Genomic DNA, 6695 nt, shown 5'->3' with positions numbered 1-6695 from the left:
AGTACATTTATTGAATACTTTCTCCACCACTGGTTCAAATCTTTTTAGAAATAAAAGTGTGCCATGAATTTGAACTCAGCCTTTTTTTACTCTGTTACCTCTAAGTAATACCTAGTGCAATTAATGGGTGGGGTCTTAAGTTATCTGATTATAAATGGAGTCCTCTTGTGTGTTTCTGAACTTAGAGATTCTTTGGAGAACAACCAGAATCATGAAGACCCAGGAAGCCGGAAGCAGGTCAGGAAGTTCTGGAAGAAACTCTATTAAAACTGGAGGAGACTTATTTATATTTATTTAAAAAAAAAATGTTAGAAACTGTTTATCCTCTTCTTTCCACTTAACAGTTATTTGTTATTTCATATTTACTCTCTCACATAAAACATGAATCAAATAAATTGCAGTTTGTTGTTGCAATGCGATGGAAAAGAGAAAAACATTGAGGGTATGAATACTTTTGCACTGTACATTACTCACTGTGTAATTATTTTCATAGTTGCACAAGGCACCAATGTAATAATTACACTGGCAGTTTTCAAACTCTGTAACTAAACCCACTTTTGGCAGAGTCAGCACCAGTAATTGCTGCCACATTTTTCATAACTTCAAGGAAATAACTTGGATGTAAGCAGCATTTCTGAGAGCATTTTATAACTAGTTGATGTTTTTAAGTTGTTTTATTTTGAAGCGGCAGCAGAAGACCCTGAACATCAGCAGTTTGCATTCATGGTTCTCAGATAAAATGTCATCTGCTCTGTTCAGAGACGACGGGCAGACGGCCCCACAGAACTACAGAAATGAATTTAAAAAAATGCAGAATCAATATATTTAGAAGGTTTACAGCAGAAAACACTTTAACACATTTCTAATAATTTTGCATAGAAATTTCTAATGTTTTATATTTTTACATTAAAACATCGAAGAACCCAATTATTGTAAACTATTTGAGAAATATCAGAAATCTTTTGTTTTAAATGTATGTCTTACTTAGTATTCACATATTAAGCATTCTTTAATTAATGTAAGCTCTAGATCAGTGGTTCTGAACCTTTTTTGACGTACCGAACCCACCAGTTTCATATGCGCATTCACTGAACCCTTCTGTAGTGATAAATAAAATATGATTTTTTCCCCCCAAATTCAAGATCATTAATTCTTCTTAAAAGGTAGACTCTCTGAGAACAGTTCTTCAAAAGTTGAGCTGACTGTCCAGGAACGACCCAAGGTATTTAAAATCTGCCACAGTTTCAACAGGTTGGCCATCTAGAGAAACTGGAACCACTTTAAAGTCTTGTTTAGATTATTTAATTAGCTCTAAATCCTTGAGAATTAAAAATCAATAATAAATAATAAAGACTTTGCGGTATTCTGATTTAGTAATGTAATTGTGTTACCACCCCCACGCCACTAGAGGCAGTACCAACCCCGACAAGATGCGACTAAGGAGCAGAATTAGAAGTACACCGAAAGCTACAGAATTTGGTAAAAACTGTGAGCTTTGCTGAAGTAATTAAAGACACAAGTTCAAATCCACGCTGAGAGTGGAACTCCTTCAGTCAGTGATTCTCCGCAGCTCTGATTGGCTCAGCAATGTAACGTCATCACGACTTTACACAGTGTGTCTTTACCACCGCGGCAGAGGCTCCGCCGAACCCCTGAGACCGACTCATCGAACCACTGGGGTTCGATCGAACCCAGGTTAAGAACCACTGCTCTAGATGAAGTGACCCAGGGGTCAACATTTACATCTAAAGATTCATTTAGACTTGTGTCTAGTGTCTAAAATATGTCCAAAACTCCCTTTGAAAAATAGGATACTTTTTAACAGAGTGCATGAATCCCTGCACGCTGTTGAAATGCCATGAAATAAAATGAGAAGCAAATATCAGTTTCTCTTTTATGTCTACAAAGAAGGAAATTTTTTCTTGAGTGGACTATTCTATACTTGTGGAAAATTAAAATAAAAAAATATGCACCTCAGCTGCAACAAAAGCAAATACTTCCTGTATCATTAATGTTTTCAGACTGTGAAAAATCTGCACAAACTCCATGTAGACAAATAAGTATTTTTTATTGTCTTTATTTTTAGAGAAACAGATCAGTTTGTATTATTAAAAGCAACTGAGACGAACTTTAAGAACCAGATTTAGTTCTAGAGCTACATGTTCTGTTAGAACCAGCAGCTCAGATGATTTCAGTTCAATCTCCCATCCCATTGGTTTCATTTGTGATATTTTCTAAACTGTTGAAGCCTTAAAATTAAAAATAAAGTGAAATTAAAAAGTAAAACTTCCTCTAAACTCAATATCTGTAGTGGTGCTGCACTGGCTGTGTGAAACAGAAAATATTCTAAATAATGTTGAGAAATGTTATTAATTTTCTGAAATATCCAAATATAGGAATGGAAGCCAACTGGAAGAATGCATAACAGAATATCTCTGAGTTTTTAAATATTAAATTATGCCACTGCAATAAATTATTTGACAATCTATAATAAATGTTGTGCCTGATGTATTTCCTCAGTGTCTCTGTGGTCAAACATTTGCTCAGCGCTGCACTCAGTCATTCCTACAATCATCTCAGAGTTTATCGCTTCATATTTCAAATCCATCTCTGACTCCACACACACTTTGCTTCTTACAGGAGAGAAATCATCGCCTCCTCTCTGTCCTGATCTGCTGTGTGAGTTCTGTTGGAGATGAACATGCCAGCAGCACTCAGGAAAACACCACAGCCAGTTCATCAGCTGACAGAGGAAATCACTGTAATGTCACTGTTTACACCTCATAAAATATTTGTTGGCTTCCACATTTGTGGAATCCAGATGTTGTCAGTCCCAGCTTTCCCAAAATAACTTTTTTTTTTTTTTTTTGCTTTTATCGCTTACGACATCTTTTCTCTGTCTCAGACATTTACTTTCTTTTTTTTTAACTAAAGTTTTTTCCCCCAATGAGCTTTTGTTTTTCTTGCAGAGATCTGAGAAACAGAAACAATGCAGTGTTTTTGTATTATTTTTACTTTTCATATTTTATGATATGACTAGTGTGTATTGTAATATTCCATAAATTTATTTATATAGTTGGTAAAAATGTTTAACATGCTCTGTTGTTCTTTTTTCAGGAAAAAGGATGAGGAACAGCTACTTACATAGTTTTTGCCAGTTATTGGACCTCAGTACTTCCTGGTTCTGGTTGCCTGAATTTGTGAGAAGGGAATAAGATTTGAAATTAAATAGAACATCCAGCAGCTTAAAAAGATTTTTTGATTTATTTGGAACATTGTGAAAGATCCAAAACTACAGACAGTATTTGTGAAGTGGAAGAAAACTGATCTGTGGATCTGAAAATGTTTTACAAAGAAAAATCTGAAAAGTGTCATGTATCTATATTTCGGTCGGGGAGAACGTTGTGGAGAAGTTTAAAGGTCATAGTCTGCAACAACATTGCAAGCTTTGAGCATTTCCTGGAGCTCTGATCATTTCATCACCTGAACCTGGACAGAGGAGGGGCCACCTGGACAGGTGAGCTGGTCAGAGCTGAAGGTTGATGGAGCGAAATCAAACCTTAAAGAAAATCTGTGACAGGATGGAGGAAACTTGAGACTATGTTGGAGGTTCACTTTCCTTAACATAAACATCCAGCCAGAGCTGACATGAAAATTAATGTTCAGATCTGAACATTAATTCAGATCTTCTGACTGAATGATCTTCTGCAACTTTACAGTAAAGACTTTGAGACATTTTCAGTCTCTAGATCTGTAAAGTTGGTGGAGTCATTCCCACAGTTACATGCAACTTCACTTGTATTTACAATGAGTTAAATACAAAAGCTTGAACATTCTGATTGAAATCTTAACAAAATCCCTTAAAATTTGTGGTTGTAATGTGACAAACTGTGTAAAAGTGTAGCATGTAAAAATACTTTGTAATATTATCTTGTCTAATTCCCTGTTAAATATTGTCTTCTCTATACTTATTCGAAGCAGGAAAATAACTATTAAATCATGTTTTGATGAAATCAGCAGCTGTTCTGTCTGGATGCCTGTTGGCGTCATGAAGATAAGAAAACCTGAAACCAAATGAATCTTCTTGATTTAAAGGCCAGGTGGACAGATCTACTTCGACTTCCTGATTATTCATTCCTGTATGTTTGTTGTTGCACATTTCAGAGCACAAATGATAATATAGGTAAGAAGAGCTAAAAAGCAAAATAAATCTGAACTGCTGTGAAAAAGGGGGTGAAAAAAGTGAACACTCCACCTGGTTCTGCTACCTGCTGTCTCTGCTCATGCACCTCTTTGAGCCCATCCAGCATTTCCAACCCAACAAGAACAGACGGTGTGGAGAGCGACTTATTGGATTGGATCCCATCCAGCAGTGACTTATATGCTCAACCTATATGTCACAGATGGTAGGATTTCTGTGTGGTTGATATAAGAAATCCACTAAGGAGTATTGATCTCTCTAAGATCTGCTCTCTCTGCCTGATCTTGCAGGATCTGAACATCCACACAGACCTGGAGGGGAGAGGAGCCACTGGATTCTCGTTCTGGCCATATAAGCTAAAATAGAGATGATTCTTTTCAAATATTCAGGTAAAAAATAATTTCACAACCACAAAAGCTGTTTTATTTTGTTGCAGCTCCATTAAGCCTATAAGAAGATGTAAAACTGTTGCATACAGATGAGAAATGGTCTGTTTTTACAACTGTAATAAAGGGAAGGATAAAAATAGTGTATGCACCTAAAGTACCACAAACTGTGTCAACAGAAAACTCATTGTTGACTCACTGTTTGCCTGCAAAATCCTCTTCAGGTAGATTAGGTTCAAACCACAGCAAGAGTGATCAGTTTACCTCAAAGACTTCTGCAACACAAAGTGCAATAATCCACTGAATTATTGCTTGAGGATGAACTGAAATGCATGACCCAGCAGAACTATCTTTGTGAAGTTTGTTTCAGGAGATTTCCAACCACCAATCGTCACCTGGGAGGGATTCAAACACAAACAAGAGCTTTGATTTAATGGGCGGATATGACAGCATTAAAGAAACGTAAGATGTCTACAATGTAAAACAGCATCAGCACGTTTCAGACGTGTCTGAATGCTGGAAATGTTCTTCAGGTCATAGGTCAATTTTGTAATTGTCTTTGTGTGACTGAAGGTTCAGGTCTGACTTTGGAATGGATTAGCTTCTAGCTGTAATAACTTTCATTTTATGCTGAACTCCTGATCATTCCCCCGTGTCAAAAAATTTAAACTTCAGTTTTGTTGCTATTCATATGATGGCACATCATGCACTGATCTGTTAAACTTTAAACAGTTGAATGAGTTTATAGCCACTTAGTGACATTCTAATGTAGAGTTGTGTATCATCTGATATCATGTTATTATGGTCTGGCTCTGGAACCATAACAAATTAAAGAGAAGCAACGCATGGGATAACTTAAAATTGGGTTTATGTAACAAAAATCATAACTGGCTGGAGAGTTATGATTGAAAGAATGAGTGGGGTTAGTGAGAAAGAATGGTGTTTCTTAAGCTGGATCTGATGTCTTTCTGGAGACACTGGTCAACTGCTTCCATTTCCAATCAGCATCAATTAGGAGCTCTGAAACAGGGATGTTAGAGACCCAGAGGAAAGGCCTGGTGCTGTAACAATGTAGATATTCAATAATAAGGGCTCCAAGATGGAACCCTGAGGTTCTCCAGTCATGATGCAAGTTTAAAGGAGGATCCAAGTGCAGAAAGCTGGAGGATCTACTCTCTTTAATGAACAAAATGAGCTTATAAAACTGAAATGAGGGCCAACAGGCAGCCAGAGACATGGAAAGCAGAAGAGCATGATGAAGAGAAGCAGAGTAATGGATGGAATCGAGGAGCGTAGAGTCTGTAAGGTAGATATGCAGAGTGGGGAGTGGAGATGACGAAGGAGCTAATTAGAGAAACTGAGAGCAGCTGGGAAGGGAAGTGAATGGCAGACTGACTGAAACAAGATTGAACCTACAGGGAAAACTAACCAGAAATTCTAACAAAAATAAAACTAACACCTATGATAAGAATCTAAGCTAACAGAATAAACTAGAGCAACATTTTAAAAAGAAAGCAAATCCAAAACCCAAATACTGGAACTAGCTGAGGGAATAAACTGGAATGAGGAGAAATAAATCAAAAGAAATCAAAAAAGCAAAGAGCCCAAATGACCATGGATATGACAACCCGAATGTCCATTTCAATGAAAAGTTACCTATCGACACAAATAAATCTTAGTCCTTTTAGGTAATAGTCAAACCAGTCAAGTTCTGTATCAGAGAATCCAATGATATACTGTGGTTTTTCTACAGCTTGGATGTCAGTGAAACTCAAACATGTTCTCTCTCTCTCTCTTTCATTATTCTGGCATTTTACAAATAGAAATAATTTTGTCAATCAAATCTGACCAAAGTCTGCTTTTTTTAACAGTGCATGAAAGTGTAGCCTTTATGGATGTCATCTCCTGACCTCTGCCTCAGGATGGAGTCATAATCCACCCTTCAGGAGTCACTGTGTGGTCCTCAGGCTGGAGTACAACCAGTTAAGCAGCCATCTTTCACCCAGCACACCTTCACTTTCTGAACTGATGTTTTGTGACGTGCTCTTTAATTGGATGGCCAAGTCAACAGAACAAGCAGAAAAGTCTGCCTTCCTTCTTTGTGCCAG

At 37.0% G+C, this 6695-nt stretch overlaps 1 long non-coding RNA gene across 1 annotated transcript in view; it reads left to right on the top strand.

Annotated features, from left to right (window-relative positions):
* The window catches only part of LOC106961685 (uncharacterized), a 15017-nt gene extending 9925 nt beyond the window's left edge, over positions 1 to 5092 (top strand). Inside the window, exons 2-6 of the long non-coding RNA XR_001427825.1 lie at positions 186 to 237; positions 2641 to 2761; positions 3118 to 4406; positions 4492 to 4590; positions 4948 to 5092. This is a non-coding gene — a long non-coding RNA (uncharacterized LOC106961685). The remainder of the gene's footprint in view (positions 1 to 185; positions 238 to 2640; positions 2762 to 3117; positions 4407 to 4491; positions 4591 to 4947) is intronic.
* Positions 5093 to 6695: the final 1603 nt, after the last annotated feature.

The sequence above is a fragment of the Poecilia latipinna genome, unplaced genomic scaffold (assembly GCF_001443285.1).
Source record: "Poecilia latipinna isolate Pla-1442-1.1 unplaced genomic scaffold, P_latipinna-1.0 Scaffold1323, whole genome shotgun sequence".
Classification (NCBI taxonomy): domain Eukaryota; kingdom Metazoa; phylum Chordata; class Actinopteri; order Cyprinodontiformes; family Poeciliidae; genus Poecilia; species Poecilia latipinna.
This window is presented reverse-complemented; position numbering and strand designations above follow the sequence as displayed.